General features: G+C 39.3%; 1 pseudogene; it reads right to left on the bottom strand.

The window, feature by feature from the left end:
- Nucleotides 1–5,069: 5,069 nt before the first annotated feature.
- Nucleotides 5,070–6,040, bottom strand: LOC102750950 (signal peptidase complex subunit 2 pseudogene; annotated as a pseudogene).
- Nucleotides 6,041–11,309: the final 5,269 nt, after the last annotated feature.

Below are 11,309 nucleotides of genomic sequence, written 5' to 3'. Positions count from 1 at the left end.
AAATTTTATTAAAATATAGTTAATATACAATGCTTTATCATTTTCAGGTGTACAACATAATGATTCAACAATCCTATACATTATTCATTACTCATCACGAGTGCAGTCACCAACTGCCACCAAACAACATTAATACAATATTACCGACTATATTCCCTGTGCTGTGCCTCTCATCTCTGTGACATGTTTATTTTATAACTGGAAGTTTGTATCTCTTAATCCCTTTTATCTATTTCACTCATCTCCCTTTTGGTTCTTCTTTATATCTTTTATTTCTTTGCTGAAACATTCTTTTTATTGATTTCAAGAATGTTTGACCTTATTTCTCTAAGTGCAATTATACTAACTCTGTCTGATAATTCCAACATCTGTGCCTTCTTAAGGTTGAACTCTGCTGATTATCTTTCCTCTTAAATGTTTAATTTTTCCTGGTTCTTCAAATGCTGAGTAAATTTGCATTGTACACTAGACATCTTGAATATTTTGTTTTAAGACTCCAGGTTTGTATAAATCCTAAGAAGAATGCTGATTTTTGTTTTAGGAAGCAATCACCTAGGTTAGATTCACTCTGCAAGTTCTCATCTGCCTTCCATGGGCTATGACTTCAATGTCAGTTCAAGTTTCAAAATGTTGTGCTATCTAGATTTATCCTGTGTACGTTGCCAGAATAGCCAGTCTGGCAACATGATGATGATTTAGCCTGTAGCTTGGTTCTCAAAGCCTACGGTATGCTTTTTAGAATCAGATTCATGCATGTGTAGTTCAGAAGTGAACCCAAAAATTCATATACAAACTTATGAGATTATTCTCTTGACCTCCTTTCTCTCCATGATCTCCCCAATACTTTCTGGCTTCTGTGGCCTCTCTCCCTGGTCCTGCAACTAGAAAGCTGGGATTTTTGTTTCCCTGCTCTGCTGTAAACTTCCCACAATTGTGTCTGAAAGTAGGGCCAAGCAGTGAGAGCACAGGAGCGAAAAAATATCATCAATGGAGATTCACTCCATACTCTTGGGACCCCAGGTATTCTGGTCAGAAAGGATTCCCCCCCCTTAGAATTTCAGGCTCCTGTCTGGTCACCACTATTTTCATGGTGCTGCCTAGAGATAGGACATGGAAGAATAGGGGAAATCCAAAAGATGCCTCCCACTTTTTCTGACCTGAAGGAGCCCTTTCCCTGCTCCTCAGACAAAGAGGAAGAGTTCTCTTCAGTCTTTGTTTCCATACCCAGTGGGCGCCTCCAGGTTTGGGGCTGCGTTTGAGTCAGAATCAGGTGACATCAGAGGAAAACAAAAAGAGAAACTTCCTTGGGGCCCCTGGCTGGTTCAGTCTGTGAAGCTTGCAACTCTCGATCTCGGGGTTATGAGTTCAAGCCCCAGGTTGGATGTAGAGACTGCTTAAAAATAAAATCTTAAAAAAGAGAGAGAGAGAGAGAGAGAGAGAGAGAGAGACTCCCTCACCATCAGTGTAGTAGAACTTCAAATTCTGGTCTCCTTTCCCAATCTGCCGGCTACCATTTACTTTTCAGAGTCTTCAAATAGATGTTTCATGTGTCCTGTCCAGGATTTCTTGCTGCTTTTAGTGGCAGAGACAGGGTAGAGTGTGCTAACTCCATATGCCGCAGCACCAGAACTCTCAATTATCTGTCAGACTGTTGTAAAGCATGTTGACATGCAAATGTGTTAGCTCCCAAATTTTAACATAAAGGAAAATACCAATGTGTTCAATGAAGGTTTCAGGTAACTTCTTTTTTACTGAGCCCTCAGGATGAAGTTTCTCTGGCCTTTTAATTGAAGAGTATTCTGAGATTATACGGTAAGCTGTTAAAAAATGTAGAATTTACAATTACTAACCTATGTAAATCTAGCTTTTCTTGATACATTACAACCTAAATATTAAAAAAAGAAATAAAGTAGATGCTAAAACTGCTAAGTTTGCAATTGTCATCAATCACTAGCACTTTCAGCTTTCTCTGTTCCTCAAATATACTTCCCTGCTTTCACTGATTAACTGGCTATCAAGTATTCAACTTGCTTTTGCTACTAAAATACTTACCAATTTACCAAATTACTACAAATTTACCAAAATACTTACCAATGTTAAATATGTAGCTTTCTTATGAGATTTTGACAATAGATTTCTGCTATTTAACAACAACAACAACTTAGGAAGCCCTGACTCTACAACACAATTTTGTTCTGGCTGAGAGTGAGAGTGCCCATCCCCCACCTCACAAGGGCACGTGGCCCCTCATACAAATGCAGACAGACACACAGAGAGTCAAGATTTCTATAAACAAAATAAAGTTTGACCAGTCATTAACTCCATCTCTGAAAACCACCCCCTCTGAATTGAAACCAAATAGCTCTAAGTGTTTTCCTGAGCTGTACTGAACCCATCATTCCTTTCAGCTAGGACCCTGGCTCAACAAACACGCACCCCAGGGGGATTCTGGGTTCAGAGGAATGACAATGTTGTAAACAAACTACCTTCCAGCCTAGGTGAATAGGTCTATAAAAGATTAATTGTGTGCTTCCTAGAGGAACTCCTAAGGTAGGAACTTGATAGAAACTACTAGGCAGTATGGTGAGAAGAAAAATTAAAAGAAAAATGACAGTCAAGTCGCATTACCAAAAAATGACATGAGATGTGGGTGTTGTACTTGACACAGATGAAGGTCATGGAATTGGATTTCCTTAATGCGTCTGTTCAGGTTGTTTCCTCATCTCTATCTAAATGCTTGGCCATGTGCTCTGGAAACGCTCTCCTGTGGATTTAGACTTGAAATATGCCTGGTAGCTCTCAGAAGGACAGGGTCAAATATCTGGGAGCTAAATGCAGGCTCTTTCTTCACATGTCACATGGCGACGTCCCCTTTGCTAGAAAATAAACAGGTTGACTATCACTCTATTCACTGGTGTGAAGTATGGACACGGAGGGAGCATTTATCTTCCCAATCGACCTTTATCCAGGACGAAGCCCTGCTCTTGCCTTGCATCAAAGTCACCTACTTACACATGCATTTCCTCAGGAGTCAGAGCCTTTTGCCTATTAGGGGAGAAGTGAGTTGACTGGGGAAGAGAAAGCTGGGAAGTTAACTTGCAGTCTACTCAGTTAGCATTTCCTGAAGACATAAGCACATTCTTTGCTTTACTTCTCTCCTTCATGAGGGCACATAATCCCTAATAGCACTAAAGGGGGCTGCTCACAGGCAACAAATGTTGAAAATAGACCCCTTTATATGCTACCCTTCAAGTTAACATTTGGGGTTGATCAGACTACCAGATAAAAACTATTCTATATTTGGAGTGGAATCAAATTGTTCACCACCCTCCTACCTTCCCTATTGAAACATCCTGTTTATTTCTCTAACAATCCCCCTCAAGAAACTCTGCAATAGTTCCAGTCCATAATTTATGGACCGCTGGCCTGAAATAACTTGGGTCAGAGAAAATCCTTGTGGGCCTGGATGTAGGGAAAGGCTTGGGAGCTACTTGGAAGAACAGCATTGCTGGGTAGCAGATGCAAGGAGTGAGGTCCTGGGAGCCTGTGTGGTGACAGGGTGGGTACCAACACCAGGGAATCCAAAACTTCAGGTAAGGCCCACTCCATCAGCCTAACAGACCCATTACAAGAGGGTTCCTTTGTGTCTAGGAATTCTGTCTTGTGGATGTTTCTATTGAACACTTGCCCAACAAAATTTGGTTCAACTATAAAATAGGAACTCTGCTGAGTTCTTGGCATAAGTGAATGAAAAATAACCAACCTGCATCCAATAAGCTCAGCCTTACAATATGCAATTCGGCAAGTTCTATGTTCAAGGCATGCATGGGGTGCCATGGAGACACACAGAAGGGTGTGTTGCCCAAACAGAGATTTCAGGGAAGCCCTTCCAGAGTGATGGCATGCTTGAATGGAGTCTGGACAGTGAAGAGTTGAGTAAGGGAATTCCTGATATCACACAGAGCTTTTGCTTAACTGATCCTGGAGACCATAGATGCTTCACGCAAACTGAGCAAGGACTGTGAGGTTAAAATGCACAGGGAGTTTATGGGAGGGTGATGGTAAATAAGAATGAAAAACTAAACAAGGGTCAGTTGTGAATAGAAGGTGGTGTTAATCCCATATGCAATGAATAGGAAATACTGAACATTTCCAAGCAGGAGAATGCCATGAAGAAGAGTGCCTTTCTGATAGGTCCATCGGCAGCAGTGGAAGGCGCAACGCCAGGATCAGAGAGGCCTATCAGGGCTGTCACAGTAATCCAGGCAAGGGGGGATCATGTGTGGACAAAAAAGAAACAGTGGGGATGCAGAGCTGAAGGGAGATCCAGGAGTTTTCAAGGAGGAACAGTTTGTTTGACTTTGCCACTGCTTGTTTTGCTGAGGTCAAAGAGAAAAATAGATTATCACCCAGGTTATCAGGGTTGGCGACCTTACTGGAAGGTGGAACCAGTTCCTGAGGTAGAGAACACTGAAGGAGAAGTCATTTGGGGGGGAAGTATTTTTTAAATTAATCCATTTTAGGCATGTAGTTCTTTTTTTTTTTTTTCACATCTTCTTTCCTTTTATTAAAAAAAAAATTTAGAAAATGGCAGTTAATAAAGGGCACGAACAAATCAACAGGGATATAGTAGTGGAAAACATAGACAGAATAAAACTAAAAATGACCCTGGCTTCTTTAATTGGTTAAGATCACAAAATGTAACAGGCAGAAAGTCTGTTTTAAACAAATGAAAAAGCTGTGTTTTTTTTTTTCCCAATTCTCCCCAAGTCAGATATATACACACCCACAAAAATGGTGTGTTAAGGAAAGCTGTCATACACAAGAAGTTGTATCCCAAATTAAGGGAAATGGCTGTTGAAAGAGGAATTAACACAAGAAAGTCAGCAACAGGTTAAAATTTTAAAAACTGAGTCTTCAAATGCTGTATGCCACAAAGCTATAGGATATAAAGTACTGCTAGGTATGAAGGAGGAAGTCTGTAGGGCTGCTAGCAAAAAATGCTTTTCTGGAAAAGCAAATCAAAACAATGCAATCAGAAGACCAAGAACGCTAAAGTTAGATATCAGAACTACAACTTCTCATATCTGAACTAGAAGATTCTATCCAGAATGGACTAAAAGTTCAGGACAAGACAGGGCCATTTTTAACATATCTTATTTATCCATTTTAGGTTCTCTGTTTCCTTCTCCCTCACCCTGAAATTCAGCATCATCCAGCAGAAAGACAGCTGCTTTTAGAATTGGCTATTTTGTTTTTCTTTTTTTTAAAAAAGATTTTATTTATTTATTTGAGAGAGAGCGAGAAAGAGAGAGCACAAGCAAGAGAAACGGCAGGCAGAGGGAGAAGCAAACTCCCACTGAGAAGGCAGGAGTCGAAGGCAGATGCTTAACCAACTGAGCCACCCAGGCACCGCTTTATTTTTCTTTCTGTGGCAAGAATGTCATGGAGCCTGGATATTTCAGGCTCATATGCATCCATGACCAGTGTCACGCTATGGTCAAAAAACTTAGCAGTGGACTTGGTGTACTTGGACTCTCACTGCTGCTTTGTTCTTCCACTCATGAAAGTCAACTTCAGAGTGTATTTGTCATCTAACCTTTTGAGACTGGAGGACAGTTGCCAACTATCATCAGGATCCATTCCTACAGGATCTTTCCTGTGGGCCTTACTTATCCTTATATGAGGATAAATGGTCAGGATCCCCATCATCTCAAAATAGGATATGACACACAAAGCCAAAAACAGGCTTAGATTCTGGAAAGGGGTGCATATAATCCCAAATCAAAGCCACTATGGCAAAGAAACAGGAGATGGCACAGAGAGTGAAGTGACTGTCAGTCAGACCAAAATTCTCCACATACTTGTACTTTTCCAGAAGTACCTTTTTGGTAGAATCACCCAAAGAATTCTTCACAGCTGATCCATCCCATTTGTTAATTTTTACAGGCTTATCATCAACCTTCCACTTGTCCCCCAAGTCTCTGTGGCTACTGCCTGTCCTGCAGCTGGGACCACCGCCAGCACCAGTCCCCGCACCCTACGTAGATGCCGCCACCATCTTGTCTCAGGTATGTAGTTCTGAGGTCTGACAAACATATATAGTCATGTAACTTCCTCCACTATCAAGATATACAATATTCCCATCACCCTATAAAGTTCTCTCATGTTTCTTTGAAGTCACTCCCTTCCTTTTATCCCAGATCTGGCAACTGCTGATCTGATCCTCTAGGTTTTTTGCCTTTGCAGAATTCCACATAAATTGAATCATATACTATGTAGTATTTTGTGTGGCCTTTTCCCACTTAACATAATGCTTTTGAGATTTATGCATCTTGTTGTCTGTATCAGTACTTTGCTCGTTTACATCATGAGTAGTATGCCATTGTATGTAGTAAGTTGTTTATCCATTCACTGGCTGAGGACATTTGGGTTGTTTCCAGTTTGTGGCTATTATGAATAAAGCTGCTATGAACATTCGAGTACTTGTCTTTATGTATACATTTGTTTTCATTTCTCATGAGTAAAGACTGAGGATTTCTCAGTTGTATGGGAAGTATTTATTTAGCGTCTTAAGAAACTGCCAGACTTTTCTACCATGCTATACCTTTATAATTCTCACTAGCAATCTAAGAGTTCCAAATGCACTGCATCTTCACCAGCATTTGGTATTGCTACTAATTTTCAGCTAAGCCATTCTAATAGGTGTGTGGTGGAGTGTCATGATTTTCGTTTGTATTTCTCCAATGATAATGATGTTGGATAACTTTTCATGTACTTATAAGATCATATCTTTGGTAAAATGTCTATTCAAATTATTTGTCCATTCAAATTATTTGTCATTATTAATGAGTTGTGAGAGTTTTTTAATTTGAATATAAGTCCTTTATCACATACATTATTTGCAAATATTTTCTCCCAGTCTGTGATTTGTTTTTTCATAATTCCAATGATGTTTTCAAAAAGTACTTAATTTTGATGAAGTCTGATGTATCAAACTTTTTTTTTATAGTTAGAACTTCTTGTGTCTTGGCTAAGAAATCATTGCCTTGTCCAAGGTTTCAAAATTTTAAATCCTACATTCTATTCTAGAAGTTTTAAAGATTTAGGCTTTATATTTTACATCTATGATCCACTTTGAGCTTATTTCTGTATATGGTATGAGGTACACGTTCATTTATTTATCTACATATACCCAATTTTTCCAGCACTATTTGTTGAGAAGTTCATAGACAACTTTTAAGGGGAACAAGATGAGTTCTTTTTGGTCATGCTGAGTTTGAGATGCCCTGGCCCATCTATCTATGTGGTGACATGCAGTAGGCAATGAGTCTAAAACTAAGAAAGAGATGGATATAAAGATTTAGGAATCAAGTCTTTGTGGTATTTAAACGCACTGGACTTGGTCAGCTCTCCAATTAAAATGGGTCTGACCAGCCAAGAGAGAAACTAGAGGTGCAGCATCGAGGGACGGGACAGAACTTCTTCGGGATGGGGTAATGGGGTGATGGGCACTAAGAAGGGCACTTGAAGTGAAGAGCACCGGGTGTTAGAGGCAACTGATGAATCACTAAACTCTACTCCTGAAACTAATAATACAGTATATGTTAATTAAATTGAATTCAAATAAAAATTTAAAAGTATATGTTTAAAATTAAATATATTTAAATATCTAATATTTAAATTATTTTAATATTTTGTTTATTTTAATATTTAAATTTTATTTAATATCCATTAAATTGTACTTGATTATATATTTAATTATAATATTTAATATATATATAAGGATTGATTGAACTGTAAGGATTTAGAATAGGAGTTTAGCACCTACAACATACTATCCATACATTCTATTGAAGAAGAGGAGATGAGAGGCAGAGCAATGGGCTAGGAGGTTATTGCAAAAGACAAGGACAAATGTGAGGTGCTAAATTAGGGCAGTGGTAATGTTAAAAAAAAAAGCCTAAGTAATATATATTTCATGTGAATGTAACTTTCATGGGTACACACAAGGGGAATCAGACATACAAGAAAACTTTAAGCCTTCATAAAGAAGAAAAACTGCTAAGCTTATTCTGGTATATTTCCCTGTAAATAGGTCTTAAGTTATTTACAGGCCTAGAGTATGTACTGTAAGTGTTTAAACTTGAACTTCTATTCTTTACGATAGCCTACAGTCCAAACATAAAGTTGCACAAGCCTGTTGCTTCCAGCAACACCTAACACACTTGTGTACAAATGTTCCCAGACCTGTTTTACCTCTCTCCTATAGTTCAGAATCCTTTATCTCACTACCCGCATGAATTGATTAGAAAGAAAGATGTTGTAGGCAAAGTGCTGAAAGGTCCTACACTGAGCCAATTCTATCATTTGCTAACTGTGTGACCAAGCTTGTTTGCTCTGTAAAATGGAGATGCTAATATCCACTTTTCAAGTATTTAGCAAGATAATATATGAATCCTGGATTCTAGTAGGTACTCAAAAATGTTTTTTGAGCAGAACTGAAGTCATTAAAATACTATTACTGTGACAGAAGCATAAGGTGTGTGGCACAGTGACACAGCACTGGGAGGAAAAGAAGAGAAAGCCTCCAGGTATCTTGCAATGTCTGCTCCAGATTCACCCTTCCCTCCGCTCTGCTCTGCTGCCTGTCCTTGTAGGGTGACCTCTATGAATGTTCTAAAAGTCTCCCTTGACCTGGCTTCTGGAGGGCTCAGAGAGTAAGGAACTTCAGCAAAGGATCAAGGGAGGAGGAATTCAGTAGCTATTTATACCCTGACCATCTTCCTCTCAGTGGGGACAACTTTGGTTGGTGCTGCATTCAGAACGACTTCTTAGCTTTCTTATGTCCCCTGGTCCTCTTGGGCAATCTGGTGAGGTATAGAGACACCTTTCCAGATTAATAGTTTTAAATGCATAAAATAAAACACATAAGACTACACAGAGGGCGCCTGGGTGGCTCAGTTGGTTAAGTGACTGCCTTCAGCTCAGGTCATGATCCTGGAGTCCCAGGATTGAGTCCCACATCGTGCTCCCTCCTCAGCAGGGAGTCTGCTTCTCCCTCTGACCCTCTCCCCTCTCATGTGCTCTCTCTCTCTCATTCTCTCTCTCAAATAAATAAATAAAATCTTTAAAAAAAAAGACTATACAGAAAGCCAATCATATTGAAATATGTGTGTGTGTATATTTCATTATATATGTCGTGAATGTATGTATATATGCATAGTTATATATTTGTAATATAGCAATATATATATATTACATTAAATACCAAGATAGCATAATATAGGCAAGTTGAGGCTAAACTTACTTTTTATTTTTTTAAAGATTCATTTATTTGAGAGGGGAGGAGGCGGCAGAGGAATTGAGAATCTTAAGCAGAGTCCACCCTGAGCACAGAGCTCGGCACAGGGCTGGACCTCACTACCCTGATATCACTACCCTGAGATCACAACTTGAGCTGAAATCAAGAATCCGATGCTTAACCAACTATGCCACCCAGGCATCCCAAGGTTAAACTTATTTTTTAAAAGACGTGTAATATGGGGTACCTGGGTAGCCCAGTCAGTTAAGTGTCCAACTCTTGATTTTGGCTCAGTCATGATCCCAGAGCCCTGTGCCAAGCTCCGTGCTCAGCGCAGAGTCTGCTTAAGATTCTCTCTCTCTCTGCCCCTCTCCCCACAAATAAATAAATAAATAAATAAATAAATAAATAAATAAATAAATAAAGACGTGTAATGTAAGGTCTCCCATTTTTTTTTTTTTAAGATTTTATTTATTTATTTGAGAGAGAGAGAATGAGAGACAGAGAGCATGAGAGGGAGGAGGGTCAGAGGGCGAAGCAGACTCCCTGCCGAGCAGGGAGCCCGATGCGGGACTCGATCCCGGGACTCCAGGACCATGACCTGAGCCGAAGGCAGTCGCTTAACCAACTGAGCCACCCAGGCGCCCAAGGTCTCCCATTGTTAAGCATGTACAATAACATTAAACTCTGGGGTGATCATTGACTGACCCCACACACACACACACATAAAGTTGGACATCCAAATAATTTTGACATTTGTTTCAATGATTACAAATGTTAAAAATTCTTGTTCACAAAGATATGTTACAAGCAGAATTAAAGTTTCTATAGCTCACTTCATAAGATCAAGATGGGTTCTCTTAAGGAACAAATATTTTCAAGGCTGTTTTAAAATCCAATTTCAGTGTGTCTTTTGTCCTAAAACCAACATGTTCTTTGGCTCACTCAGTCCACATCTTCAATATAGTTTGTATCAGAGAGGGACTGTGAGTCCATAATTCAACTTTAGTGCCATCAAGATAGAGATAAATTTTGAAAAACTTTTGAAGTTTCCATGTGTTTTCTGATTTATCTTTTCAGAAATTGACAGAATTTTTTATCTCAACTCCATCGTGGAAAAGCAACACCTCTAGCAATTGAAAGTTTGTAAGGGTGTTAGCCTCTACTTTTTTCTTCCATATCAGTAGCTAAGGCAAGAAAGCTTTTAAATTTTTCAGTAGCATTCATAAAGGTAACTTCAAGAACGTGAATTGAAAGATTTATTATCTTATTCACATGGTTTAAAATATCTACAAGGTGAGCCAACTCATGGATAAAATTCTTTCAGAAAGGTTCAAGAGTAGGTTTTCTTTTTCTTTAAGAAAAGGTAAAATTCGGCCCTTAGTTTGCTAGCAGGGGTTAGCAGGTTCTTTTGCCAAAGGACGTCTTTGTGGTAGAAAAGCTCCTCATATCCTACTATTTCTTGACAAAGTCTTTAAATACTATGATTTGGAGACCTGCTCCTGATAAAGGTGATGACTTTATGGCATTTACCAAACTTTCAGAACTGTTGAAGGAATCTAAACATAATGTAAATACATGTCTGTAAGAAAAAGAAATTAAGTGACACAAATGTAAGGAGCCTCCAGTTTCACTATATACCAAAAGCAGATGCATCATCAAGCATTGTAGAAGCACCATCTGTGCAGAGTCTGAAGCTTTTATTTCTAGGCAAAGTTTTGTTTGAGGGAAAAAAAAAAACTTTTTACCATTTCCAAAATACTAAAGGGTTTTGTAGTTTCCAAGAGAGACTCACAAAATAAGAATTTTTAAAAATGCATCAGCATTGGGGCGCCTGGGTGGCTCAGTCGGCTAAGCGGCTGCCTTGGGCTCAGGTCATGATCCCAGGGTCCTGGGATCGAGCCCCGCATCGGGCTCCCTGCTCGGCGGGAAGCCTGCTTCTCCCTCTCCCTCTGCCTGCCACTCTGCCTACTTGTGCTGTCTCTCTATCTCTCTGTCAAATAAA

This window comes from Leptonychotes weddellii, unplaced genomic scaffold (assembly GCF_054177405.1).
Source record: "Leptonychotes weddellii isolate Sample4059 unplaced genomic scaffold, ASM5417740v2 HiC_scaffold_3208, whole genome shotgun sequence".
NCBI lineage: Eukaryota > Metazoa > Chordata > Mammalia > Carnivora > Phocidae > Leptonychotes > Leptonychotes weddellii.
The sequence above is the reverse complement of the archived record's forward strand: the minus strand, read 5'-3'. Positions and strand labels throughout refer to the sequence as shown.